We start from the raw sequence: 14,079 nt of genomic DNA, 5'->3' as shown, positions 1-14,079 counted from the left end.
ACTGGTTTTGGTAGGTGCGTCCTGAGCAGCTTGTCACCAGTGGATTCAGGAAAAGCTGCAGCTTTTATGTGAGCAGGTAGAATGGGCAGGGGTTATTTTGATAGACAGTTAAAGTGACGTATTGTTTTGGAGAGGGAGGGGAAAGTGAGCTTAGTGCAGAAGGGGTTGGAATAAGGTTTCAAAATGTTCATTTTTCCCTATTGGACTCTTCTAGAGGCTTGGGGGGGTTTTTGGTGTTTTTTTTTTTTGTTTGTTTGTTTCATTTTGTTTTCTTAGTTATGTGTTAAAGCTTAGCCACTGTAGAAATTTTGCTGAGTATTTTTTTCTTCATCATGTAGGAAAATAATTTTTAAGTCTAAGAGGGCAAAAATATACTATGAGTTTTGCAGATTTATGATTGGGAGTGTCTTTCTTTTTATGAAACGCAGACCTGTTTTTTTATGTATTTTTGGCACATGTATTTTGATGTTTTGGAATAAAACCTTATGAATCATCATTTGATAAAATGTTAACAGTCGGGGCCCGGGAGTTTGGCCTAGCGGTTAAAGTGCTTGCCTAGCATGCACAAAGACCCGGGTTCGATTCCTCGGTATCCCACATACACAACCAAGCCGGAAGTGGCAGAGACGAGACACAACCAAGCCGGAAGTGACAGAGAGGAGACTGCAACAAGCGACAGAGAGCGAAAGCAAGCAAGCGGAGCCCAACCGAGTGGGCTTGTAATTTTTTAAAAATGAGATGGAATTCTGATTAGTTGTATAAAAACATCTGAAAATGTCAATTTCATAATTTTTTATGTACTTCAGGGTTTTAAATCTGGCAAGGACATTTGCCACTAGAGTTCTTTAGGCAAATATGGTGCTTTAAATTATTATGAAAAATTCAACACTCAAATCTGTGAAAAGCAACACAGAGACCCTCACAGATCTATTATCCAGATTCAACATTTCATAGGATTTTTTTTTTGTCTTTGTTGAAGTATTCTCATGCATCCTTCATTTCTTTTCTTTTGTATATATGTTTTGAAAACAGATGAGGGGCTGGGAGTTTTGTCTAGTGGTAGAGTTCTTGCCTAGCATGCACGGAGGCCTGGGTTCGATTCCTCGGTACCATATACATAGAAAAAAGCTGGAAGTGGTGCTGTGGCTAAAGTGGTAGAGCTCTAGCCTTGAGAAAAATCCAAGGACAGTGCTCAGGCCCTGAGTTCAAGCCCCATGACTGGCAAAAAATAAAATAAAAACAGGTGAATTTTTTTGCCTTTGTTGTAGTATTCTCACACAGCCTTCATTTTACTTGTGTATTTAAGAACAGGTGAATTTTCTGCCTTTGAGTATTCTCACACTGCCTTTGTTTCTATTCTCCAAATTTGTGAGCCTTTTTTTTTTTTTCCATGCATACCTTGTCATTATCACATTGACAGTCCATTTTCAATCTCTTGTATCTCAGAAGTTTCTTTTTTTCCTGTAGTGTTCCCCCCCTCCCCAGTGAGAATTCAATGTGTGCATTCTACCAGTTTTAGGCATTAGAAATTTATACACCAGCGATTTCTAAACTGACTCATGATCACATGTGAGAAAGAAGTCTTAGTTCATAGTTGCCTTCTATTCAGGTCTGTACTATGAATACAGGAGAGAACCTGTTTTGCCAATATTTTCATGAAACTTTTCCCGCTTAACAGTGCCTGTATAATATCAGAACGGATTCATGTCATGATTGGCCGTTGGATTGATTGGTTGCTCTCCATTCGTTTTTCTTGGCGTGGTCTCCCCAGCTTAATTTTACCCTGAGTTTCTGGGCTCTTGTGGTCTGGGCAAATACAATCAGATTCAGATTGCTTCTTGTATTGCTGAGTAATGACATGTACTCATTTACTTTTAGCAAACACAGTAGAGCATTTTTAAAAACTGTTTCATATTCTCAACCACTCTTAACTTTATAGCAGATAATTCTGTCAAGATCTAAAATGAACAAGTGCACTGATGACTCACATCTGTAATTGCTAACTATTGAGGAGGCGGACATCTGAGGTCTATGGTTCAAAGCTAGCCTAGGCAGACAAATGTGAGAGACTTTTACTTCAGTTAACTAGTTTTTAAAAAAAGCCAGAGTGGAAATGTGGCTCAAGTGGTAGGCAGAACATCAGTCTTGAGCCAAAAAAGCTAAGCCAATATAGAAAATAAATGAAATACAGTAAGATGAGTGATTGTCTATCAAATGGGGCTGGATATGAGGACCAGTGTCTCTGACATTATAGATATAATTTCCCCTCCTCCTTTTTTTTTTTTTTTTTTTTTGGCCATTCCTGGTGCTAGAACTCAGGGCCTGAGCACTGTTCTTGGGCTTTCCTCAAGGCTAGTACTCTACTACTTGAGCCAAGCACAACTTCTGGCTTTTCTATGTATGTGGTACTGAGGAATTGAACCCAGGTCTTCGTGCATGCTAGGCAAACACTCTACCACTAGGCTAAACTCCCAATTTTTATGTTAAGTATTTTTCCCTACTAATTTACATTTTTCTAAACAAGCAGCTTTTCTGGTAAAACAAATATTTGATTGTCCACTTATCTTTTGCAGGAAGGCAGTGAGATCCTGAAACCACTGTGTGCCACACCCTCTGGTTCTGCCTCTCCTCCCACTTAACTCTCCTGACTGGCTGGGTAGAGGGGAGCTGTTGGCAGGAGTGCTCGAGAATTGTGGTAACTTTGTGTGACTTCAACAAGTTATCTTCAAATAGTTGTAGGAAGGGTCTCAAGTCTATGAACCTACTTAAGTGTATAGGTATCTTAATCAATGTCACCCCTGCCATTGTTCTCTCTCATCTTTCCCACTGCACTCCATACTCCATATCACTTTTTTTTTGGGGGGGGGGCAGGTCATGGGGCTTGATCTCTGCCTGGGCACTATCTCTGAGCTCTTCAGCACCAGGCTACCAGCCTACCCTTGGGTCAAGCCCCACTTCCCATTTTCTAGAGGTTAATTAGAGATAAGAGTCACAGGTCCTTTTGTGCCCAGGGCTGGCTTTGAACCTTGATCCTCAGATCTCAGCCTCCTGAGTAGCTAGGACGACAGGTGTGAGCCACTGCACACAGCTCTCCATATCATATTTTTGTATGGGCCCAAATTATGCCTTGTTTTTTTAATCTTGTCAAACAAAGTATGTGTGCATTTATTACATATGTACTGATCATTTGCTGAAGTTGCTGTTTTAATTTTAACACCTTATGTGTAGAGAACAAACCTGGATTCTTTACTAAGTTCAGGGTTTGCTCAGGCAGGAAGATGTTGAACTATGTGAATCCAGTAGGGTTTGTAAGAGTAGCTCTCCTCCAGTACAACTAACAGTGAGTGGACAGGAGAACGGCCATCTTTTGATGAGAATGGCTGCCCTTGAGAATTGACTGCATAGTATCTTCCTGTCTTCTAGGATTTGAGTTTATAAATCTTCTTTCCAAAACTATGCATTTTATTCCTTTGTGGCCTATCAAACGTTGTATTTCATAGTGATAATAATGTTGATTAAATTTTTGGACATGTGTTGTACTTTTTTTTTTTTTTTTTTTTTTTGGTCGTGGGGCTTGAACTCTGGGCTTTTACACTGTCCCAGAGCACTTGAGCTCAAAGCTATCAACATGCCACTTGAGCCACAGTACCACTTTCGGCCTTCTAGTGGTTAATTGGAGATGAGAGTCTCACCATCTTTGGTGCTTGGGCTGCCTTTGAACCGTGATCCTCAGATCTCAGGCTACTGAGTAGTTAGGATGACAAGCATGAGCCACTATGCCTAGCTTGTGTGGTATACACACACACACACACACACACACACACACACACACACACACACACACACATAATGAAGTTGATCATTAGGAGACAATTGCTTTCTCCCTATGTATCACACTTGGGTAAATTGATTGCATTTCTATCTTGCAGAAAGACTTTCAGAAAATGCTTTCATGTTGACTTTCTTCAGTGGTTTCCTCTGTTGTAATGTTTAGTTGTTTTCCTGGTCCACATGCCTATTCCTCCTGTCTATTTGGCCTTCAGCTTTTAAGACTTGCAAGGAACCACAGACAAGCACTAGAGGTCTCCTGGGCACACTGCAGAAGACCCAGTTAGGTAGCTGTACTTCAGGAAGTGGAGTGGAGGCATTTCAGGAAGGTTGATCATCGGAATTTCTCGCTAAGATGTATTGAATCGTGTTGTGTTCCAGTTCTCAGAACTGTGCTATGTCTAAGTAACTAGAGTTACAGGCGTAAGCCACTGCATGGATCTCTTCCTTGGTTTGATGGATCTTCCTTGGTAAGAATGATGATGCTAATCTCACAGCATGGATCTTTGCCTTGGTTTGAATGATGTCTCTAACCTCGCCATTTTGCTCAAGGCTAGAGCTCTACAACTTGGAGCCATAGCACCACTTCTAATTCTCTGGGGGTTGATTGGAGATAAGAGTCTCATGGACTTTCCTGCCTGCGCTGGCTTTGAACCACAAGCCTCAGATCTTGGCCTCCTGAATACTTAAGATTATAGACACGAGCCACTAGTGCCTGATGTCACTATTTTTCTTGTCTCACTACATATACATACCTGCCATAACTTTTCCTTTGGCAAGTATTCCAGGGAGGGTGGAAAGAAATTGATAAGTCAATCTCTCCATATGGAATGTGGCTTGAAACATGTCTTTCCCTCCCGCCCTCCGTCCCTCCCCTCTACCCTCGTGTGTGCGTGCGTGTGTGTGTGTGTGTGTGTGTGTGTGTGTGTGTGTACTGCATTCTGCATGCTATAGAGAGGCGTGGCCAAGGGATATGCTGTTGGGATGTGACAAAGCTGTGGGCCAGTGGGAGCATGCAGAAGTGCAGGCCGATGACTCCTCTCTCCCCGACCCCTGCTGTTTGGGGCTGTGAGGTCAGTGACTGTACTCTGCCGTGTGCTTCTGACACTTGGTCTTGCCTTGCAATAGGCCAGGAAGCAACATGGCAAACTTTTTTGTTGTTGTTGTTGGTTGTGGGGCTTGAACTCCAGACCTGGGTGCTGTTCCTGAGCTGTTTTCTTTGCTCAAGGCTAGCGCTCTACCACTTTGAGCCACTGCACCACTTCCAGTTTTCTGGTTAATTGGCGATTAGAGTCTCACAGTCTTTCATCCCTAAGCTAGCTTAGGGTTCAGTCTCCTGAGTAGTTAGGATTACAAGCATGAGCTACCAGCACTCCTAAAAATAGTCTCTCTCCCTCCCACTCTCTTCCCCCTTCTTGGTCAAGGGCTTGAACTGAGGGTCTGGATGTGGTCCTTGACCTTTTTTTGCTCAAGACTAGCACTCTATTATTTGGAGCCACAGTGCCACTTCCCTTGTAGCTCCCCTCCCCCCCCGCCTTTTTTTTAGTAGGTCGTGGAATAGAGCTTCAACTCTGGGCACTGTACCTGAGTTCTTCAGCCCAAGACTACCACCCTACCCCTGGAGCCACAGCCCCACTTCCGGTTTTCTAATGTTAATTGGAGATAAGAGTTTCACAGTCTTTAGTGCCCGGGTTGGCTTTGAACCTTGATCCTCAGATCTCAGCCTCCTTAGTAGCTAGGATTACAGGCGTGAGCCACTGCGCCCAGCCTTGCAGCACTTTTAGCTTCAGTTATTTTTTAATCTTTTTTTTTTTGCCAGTCCTGGGCTTGGGCTCAGAGTCTGATCACTGTCCTTGGACTTTCTCAAGGCTAGAGCCCTACTGCTTGAGCCACAGCACCACTCCCAGCTTCTTTTTTCTATGTATGTTGTGGTACTGAGGAATCGAACCTGGCTCTTTGAGCATGCGAGGCAAGCACTCTACCACCAGGCCACACTTGCAACCCATAATTGAGAACTCTTGGCCAGGCTGGCCTCAAATCACAATCCTTCCAATCTTGGCTGATGTGTATGAGTCACCACATAATCTGGCAAGATTTATAATTTGATAGGATTTGTGATTCGGTCTTCATGAAGCTGCATAATGCCTCAACATATGTATCGTTCTCCATACTGCTGTATGAAGATGGCTGAGGGATGAACTTTGTCACAGGTAGCTGGCTGGAGTCAGATGAGCATGGGTGGGAACCATGCCATCACCGAGAGACTCACAGGAGGTGCATGAGTGACAGGCATGCCTCTCGTCTCTGTACTATAGAGGCTGGGACAAGAGGATTAAGAATTGGAGGTTAGCCTGGAAGGTGAGGCTTAGTGAAACCATGCCTGTCTGGCAGGTATGAGGCCCTGCATTCAAACAAGCAGACCCACTCAAGACCATTCTGGGCTACCTAGTGAGACCCTGTCTCAAAAGTAAAGGAAGAGCCAAGTGCAGTGGCTCACACCTGTAACCCTAGCTATTCAGGAGGCTGAGATCTGAGGATCAAGGTTCAAAGCCAGCTGGGGCACTAAAAAGTCCATGAGGGGCTGGAAGCATAGCCTAGTGGTAGTGTGCTCGCCTAGCGTGCATGAAGCCCTGGATTTGATTCCTCAGAGCCACATACACAGAAAAAAGCTGGAAATGACACTGTGGCTCAAGTGGCAGACCACCAGCCTTGAGCAAAAAGTGTCTAAGGACAATGCCCAGGCCCTGAGTTCAACCCCCAGGACTGGCAGAAAGGTCTGTGAGACTCTTACCTCCAATTAATCACCAGAAAACAGAAAGTGGGGCTGTGACTCAGGGGTGGGGCAGTAGCCTTGAGCTGAAGAGTTCAAGTCCCACGATCCCCACACACACGAAAAAGTAAAGGAGGACACACAGGGCAATCACTGGTTGAACCTGAGAGGTCAGGGGCGTGTGTGGAGCTCCATTTGTCAGCAAGCCTCCTTTAGGTGTTCTTTGAACTCTCTGGAAGGTAAATTTATTTTTATGTCTTGTCTATTTTTTAATCATTCCAAAGTATTAACAAAAGTTGTTTATGCTAAATGATGTAGTTCTGAGATGGCACGTAAATATGTTTTAATATTTTTAATGGAGGTGGCAACAAAATCTCTCAGTCTCAGCCATTCGCTCTGCCTCTTAACTCAAGTGTTGCAGTTGCCATGACAACTAGGGGAGGGTGGCAGCTTGCTACCCTGGCAGGCTGTGTCAGCTGCAGTTTTCAGAGCTTTAAAATTCAATGTCACATTCCCAGACATGACATATAAAATCCCATCTATCCATTGATTCGACTTTCAAAGTTTGAGATCCAAAAGCCATCCTTCCCTATATTGAAAAAGGCTTTACATTCAGTGCCTATGCTTTTGAGTATTTTTTTCATATATTTTTTATTGTAATTAATAGAAGGGTCACATTATATTTGCCAGATAGAAGGTGCATTAATTCATATACATTGATACCCTTTCTCATGTCTTGGTCCCCATTTCCTTCCCCCCCACCCCCATTTATTTGAGTATTTTATGACTAAAAGAAGCCACTGTTTCTGATCAAGACTCCTGCTTCTATAAGGAAGAAATCAAGGCTCTGGACAAAGGCAAACCATCCATAAAGAATTAGGAGCTGGAACTCAGCATTATCAGCTTCATTGTCCCTTTCATCTTGGGTTAAATCTCACCGTGACTTGCTTTAACTGCTTTGCGGTATGTGTTTCTGTGTATTTGATGTGTGTACTGAACACTGAGTTTTCATACTCTGCATTGTGGATCCCTCTAAACAGGGCTTCTCCTGGACAGACCCCATGCTGTTCTCAAGGTAACTCCTCCAGCATTTGCTGAGGAACCCAGATCTGCTTCTCATTCTCTCTAGTTTGCTGGCTTCTAACCTTCCTGATTTAGTAGTCTGGGACCTAGTGTTGGATTAGATTACTACTAGAGTCTAGTTGGACTCTTAGCACTCTACTTTGAAATGTGAGCATCAATTAGGAAGGTCGATGGAAAAAGAAGCTATAGAGGCGAGAGAAGAAACAGGAGGATGACTGTCTTGGTGCTTTGAGGACCGTGAGTGCTGAGACAGGTTTACAAGGTATCAGGTGCTTGGACATGGGCGGATTAGAGACCAGAATATGTGTGACAGCAGGGAAACCTTGATCTACTGGGACCAGTCCAGTGTCAGGTGTGAGGGTTCTGAATGCTACACCTGACGGGAGGAATTTTACCAAAAGCAGCAATATCACTGGCAATTGAGAGAGGAATTGAGTAAGATGAATGCTGTTTTACTACTGGAGTAGGTAGCACGCACAGGCATCTGTTGCCCAGGGAAGAGGGAGGAGAATTGGTGGGATGTAGGATGGGAGGGGAGGCAGCACGTACATGGGTTTAATGTGAGATAAACGACTCCTAAGAGCACACCAGGGACAGATTTCTTTCTTTTTTTTTTTTTTTCCCAGTACTGGGCTTGAGCTCAGGGCCTGAGCGCTGTCCTTGGACTTTCTCAAGGCTAGAGCTCTACCACTTGAGCCTCAGCACCACTTCCGGCTTTTTTCTATGTATGTGGTACTGAGGAATCGAACCCGGGTCTTCATGCATGCTAGGCAAGCACTTTAACTGCTAGGCCAAACTCCCGGTCCCAGGGACAGATTTCTAAAGACAAAGTAGGAAGGGATCGTAAATATGACACATAATCCAGAAACCACACAATTCTATTCAGTGTGATTACGTAAAAGCTAAAGGTAGCCAGATGCTGGTGGCTCACGCCTGTAATCCTAGCTACTCAGGAGTCTGAGATGTGAGGATTGTGGTTCATAGCCAGCTGGGCCAAGTAGGGCCCGAGAGACTCAACTCCAGCGAACTACTTAGAAAAAGCTGGAAGTGGTGCTATGGCTCAGGTGGTATAGCACTAGCCTCAAGCACAAAATGGTTCAGGGTAAGTGCCCAGGCCCTGAGTTGAAGCCCCAGAACTGACAAAAAAAGGTTATAAGTTTTTGCATGAGAATATCTCCTCTCCACTCCCTCCACCACCCAACCAAGGCCAAAAGCCAAATGACTATGTGTGTGATTGGATGGATAGGTGGGCAAGGCTGATTGAAACTCCTCACCGGGAACTGATGTCTCTTGTACATAGATGGTAACTTTTGCTAACCTTGTTAAAAGTGGGCAGAGGCTGTGTGCACACTGGCACACTGGCCATGAAAACTGAGATGGAGTTTTGCTGAAAAGATGCTCAGCAAGTCAAACCTCAGGTCTTCGTACCTTCCACGCGTAGACTGGCAGATAAGAAAGTCTGAGACGCTTGGCTAAGGTGGAAGTCCAGTGTGGAAGTCCAGGTGTTGGAAGAGGGAGGATGGTGTATTGGAGCCTGAGTGTGTGTTGACAGCAGCAAGGAAGGGCAGCCGGCTACTCGGTGAGGTTGGGCAGCAGAGTCTCTGTGAAAGGCTGTGTCACGCTTGAACCCATTACAATAGGGTTTTAAGTTAAATGAAAACTTAGCACATTGAATAAACTATAGTCCAAAGATAATGCTACCAGTTTATCTTGTATTTAAGTTTAGGTGCATATATTGGTAGACACTGGTCGAACAAAATGCATCTCTCTGATTGCTGGTTTTGCTGCTTGTTGAAGTTTGTCACTTCTCCTGGGACAGGAGACAGGTATGTTGTGTCCCTGTTTATTATAACAGTGTGCAGGCCATTCTGGAGTCTCCCTCCCAGAAGAACACTTGTAGTATTTGTTCAAGTTCTGCCCTTCCCTATTTCTTGTCCCCTCAGTACTTCTGATTGATTTCTCATTTTACTCTCAGAATTGGTAGAATTCATAACATTCTTTTTTTTTTTTTTTTGGCCAGGGACTGACCACTGTCCTTGGGAGTTCTCAAGGCTAGAGCTCTACCACCTCAGCCTCAACACCACTTCCAGCTTTTTTCTATGTATGTGGTACCCAGGAATCAAACCCGGGTCTTTGTGCATGCTAAGCAAGCACTCTACCACTAGGCCAAACTCCTGGCCCTCATACCATTCTTTAAAATCAGGCAAAAGGCTAGAGTAGATCACTGCTTCAGATGTCTTTTGCTGCAGGCTACATGGTACACCATGGCTTTAATTAAGTATTGTATGTTGTTAATTATACCTTCATGCCATTATTAGGTCACGTAGGACAGCAGGCACTGAATGAGATCTTGTTATCCTACATCTGAACAGACTATAATTATATGTTCAAGCAAAAATGTTAACTTGATTTTTTAAAACTTCTCATTTTTTAAACTTCCAGAATTTGTTCTAAGTGCTCCCTTCCCCCCAAATATTTCATCAATCCCATCAAGTCACTGAGCTAACTTGTAAGGGAAACAGACCCCCAGTAGAGAAATTTGAATATTAAGCAGTATAGATATGCCTATATGCCTATGAATCTATGTGGTTTCTACTTAATAAACAATATGAAAAGACAGTGAATAATTAGTCTTCTGGTGTCTGGAAAGAGGCTTAGTATTCTGAATTGTGTTTGTGTACGGTCAGTCTCTGTTCTGGGTAAATTCATGTACAATAGCCTCTGTTCAGAGGAAGTTTTTCTCTTCAAGATGAGTTTGTACTGGTAACTTCTGCTCAAGGTAAATTCATGCTCAGGTAGTCTCTTCTCAAGGTGAGTACTAGTACAGATAGTACATTTTAGGGTGAGCTCATGTATAGGTCGTACCTGTTCAAGATGAGTTCTTGTATAGATATTACTTGTTCAAGGTGCTTATGTTTACTTCAGTGCAAAGCTGTGAGAAGAGGAGGATCACTGGGTCCTCTTTCAGTGGGTCTATAGATTGTAAGAATCTACTGACTGAGAAATGTTGATATTGATAGTTCAGGTATTAGTTATTCCAGTTAAGAGTTGAATTTGTGGGGCTAGAAATCGATGGGAAAAATCTCATTTTTCTAACACAAATACTGGAATGCTTAGGGATCTATATGTGTCCTGGAATTTGAGTGATTGAATGATTGATTAATTTAACCTCTTGCAGACAGGAGACATGCTAAACCTGGTGGTTTTAGATATATGTAGGTGTCTTCCTGTATATTGATTGGCTGGCATTTTCAGCTCAACTATCTCAGAGATTTAGGTAGAATTGTTTTGTTCAAAGGAATGCATGTTTAATTTGTACTTTCCCCTTTATGTTGTTTAGGGAGCTATTTTTTGTTGTTGTTGTTGTTTTCCCTCTGTTCATGGGGCTTGAAATTGGGTTTGAGCACTGTCTCTGAGCTCTTCGGCTCAGGACTATTATTCTACCACTTGACCCACAGCACCACTTCTGGTTTTCTGGTCATTAATTGGAGCTAAGAGTCTCATGGACTTTAGTGCCTGGGCTGGCTTTGAGCTGTGATCCTCAGATCTCAGCCTTCTGAGTAACTAGGATTACAGGTGTGAGCCAGCAGCGCCCAGCTGGAAACCATGTTTTTTGCTTTTGTTTTTTGAAAGTTAATACTTTTTCATTATTTCTGCAACTTCTTATCATTTCAGAGACCATTGTAATTTTTTTTTTTTTTTTTGCCATTGAATGTGCTGATGCCTTGCTCAAAGAGAAGATATACTGAAATGGCAGTGAATGAGCCTTAATTTCACATTTGGTTGTAGTCAGTAAATACTTTAGGTGTGCTGGGAGTTTGGCCTAGTGGTAGAGTGCTTGCCTAGCATGCACAAAGATCCAGGTTCGATTCCACAGTACCACATACTTAGAAAAAGCCAGAAGTGGTGCTGTGGCTCAAGGGTAGAGCTCTAGCCTTGAGAAAGCCCAGGGACAGAGCTTAGGCCTTGAATTAAGGCCCAGGACTAGCAATCAATTAATCAAAAATAAATACTATAGGTGTTACCAATTATGGGCAGTCATGAGTTATCTTCTAATAGTCCTGGAATTATTCTCTAAGCTATATTGCTGTCTTCTCTAATGAAACCTACAGTGAATTTTTTTCTTTCCACAATTAAAAAATATGTTGTCCTAATGACAAATGCTGACAGGGATGTGGCAAAAGAGAAACCTTACTGCGCTGCTGGTGGGAACATAAACTAGTACAGCCACTCTGGAAGGCAGCGTGGAGGTTTCTTAAAAAACTAAAAATAGACCTTCCCTACAATCCTGCCATACTGTCCATACTCCTGGACATCTACCCTGAGCATCATAACCCAGGATATGATAAGGACACTTGCTCAGCCATGTTCATCTCTGCACTATTCACAATAGCCAGGGGATGGAAACAACCCAGATGCCCCACTACAAATCACTGGATAAAAAAAATGTGGGACATGTATACCATGGAATTCTACATAGCCAACAAACAAAATAATGGCATTCGCTGGGAAGTGGGTGAAACTAGAGCAAATCATGTTGAGTAAGTCAAGACCAAGAGATAAGTCAAGGAACAAAAGGTCTCCTTGATCAGTGGATAGAGATCCAAACAGTATCAGAGCGATGACTCAACATTTGGGTACCCAAGGTTATGGACATGGTCTTGGGGATATAAACATAACTACATAGACATAATAATCTATGATGGGCTATATACTCTATAGACATAATGTATATTTTATAGATTGATATGTATCTGACATAAAAAGTCTCAGCTTAATTTTAATTATGTTGTGAAATCTATGTGCCAGTGATTGCATTTAGAGATTACCTTCTTGAATACTTGTTTTGTTAAAATGACATTTGAAATATGATATAAAAATCAGTGTTAATGAAAATTTTTTTTTTTTTTTTTGCCAGTCATGGGCTTGAGCTCAGGGCCTGAGCACTGTCCTCGGACTTTCTCAAGACTAGAGCTCTACCACTTGAGCCTCAGCACCACTTTTGGCTTTTTTTCTATGTTTGTGACACAGAGGAATCGAACCTGGGTCTTCGTGCATGCTAGGCAAGCACTCTACCACTAGGCCAAACTCCTGGCCCAATAAAATCTTCCAATTAAAAAAAAAAAGGTGGTCCATATTGGCCCTAAACTAGCTCAAATGATTCCCCTGCCTCACCCTACAAATAGCTGGGACTACAGACTTGTGCGCTGTGAGTGTCCTTCCTCTTTCTCTCCCTCCCTCCCTTCTTTCATTGGTAGATAATAGACTTATTTTGGTAATTGAAAATTAGCTCACATTTGTGAGCTACCATTATCTAAATGGTTGCTTTCTGTTAAAGACTTCTAAAGCCAAGCCGGAGATTTTCATTCATTGCAGTTATGTAAACCCCAAATGATCAAGAGATCTTGCTTTCAAAATTGAATGGATTTGAGCTGTGTTGTTGTACTTCCTTGGTGGAGATGCTGAATTATGTGGGGTAGGTGTTTAGGAAATTAATGTTTGGCTTGGTCTTATCTAGCTTTACAGATGATTTCTTGAAAGAAATGATAATCCTTCTCTGTAAAAATACTTTTCTTTCTAACTTGGAGACTACCAAATATTCCTCTTGTACTCAAGTCAGGATCTTTCCTAAATAATTTCCTGTAGCTGTGCATTGTCCTTATATATGTCATAATGTGCTATTAGACATGCTTATAGAACACAGGAAGTGGGCCTACCACTTTCTTCTACCTTTTTTTATTGGCCTTTTTTAGCTGCATTTTCCCTCCCAGTTGGAAGTAGCCTAGTAATAAAAGCATCCTTACTTATTATGGGGGCTACAGGAGTTATTACAGTGTGCAGTGGACTTAGCTTTGAAGATATCTTGGCTTGTTTGACTAAAGGTACCAAGGGAGAAGGATTGTGGGTTTGCCTGAGTGAGCTGCATAGCAAGACCTTGTTTCAGATCACAAAGAAAACTTCAGCATGGTGGATGCCGGTGGCACACCTGCAATCCTAGCTATTCAGGAGACTGAGATCTGAGGATCATTGTACAAAGCCAGTCTGGGCACAAAAGTCCATGAGACTCTTATCTCCAATTAACCACCAGAAAACTGGAAGTGGTGCTGTGGCTCAGCCTTGAGCTGAAGAGCTCAGGGATAATGCCCAGGCCCAGAGTTCAAGCCCCACAATGAATCCCCACCTCCCCCCAAAAGAAAAAAATTAGCAAAGGGTTCTTAATTGTTATTTAAGAATTCGAGAGTGTACAGATTATGATGGAATTCTGTCCATGTAGGATAAGCAGAAATTGGGCCCTTCACTATTTCCTCCTTACTTCCTTGAATTTACTGCATATAATTATATGCTAGACACGGTGAATGAAATACACAACTCAGGCTCTCATGGAAGTTATTAAGATT

General features: G+C 42.6%; 1 protein-coding gene across 1 annotated transcript in view; it reads left to right on the top strand.

Annotated features, from left to right (window-relative positions):
• Positions 1–14,079, top strand: part of Aven (apoptosis and caspase activation inhibitor) — a 49,419-nt gene that overhangs the window by 15,053 nt on the left and 20,287 nt on the right. The gene's annotated exons all lie outside the window — the stretch shown is intronic.

Source organism: Megascapheus bottae, chromosome 25 (genome assembly GCF_031878675.1).
Source record: "Megascapheus bottae isolate mThoBot1 chromosome 25, mThoBot2.hap1, whole genome shotgun sequence".
Lineage (NCBI taxonomy): Eukaryota > Metazoa > Chordata > Mammalia > Rodentia > Geomyidae > Megascapheus > Megascapheus bottae.
The sequence above is the reverse complement of the archived record's forward strand: the minus strand, read 5'-3'. Positions and strand labels throughout refer to the sequence as shown.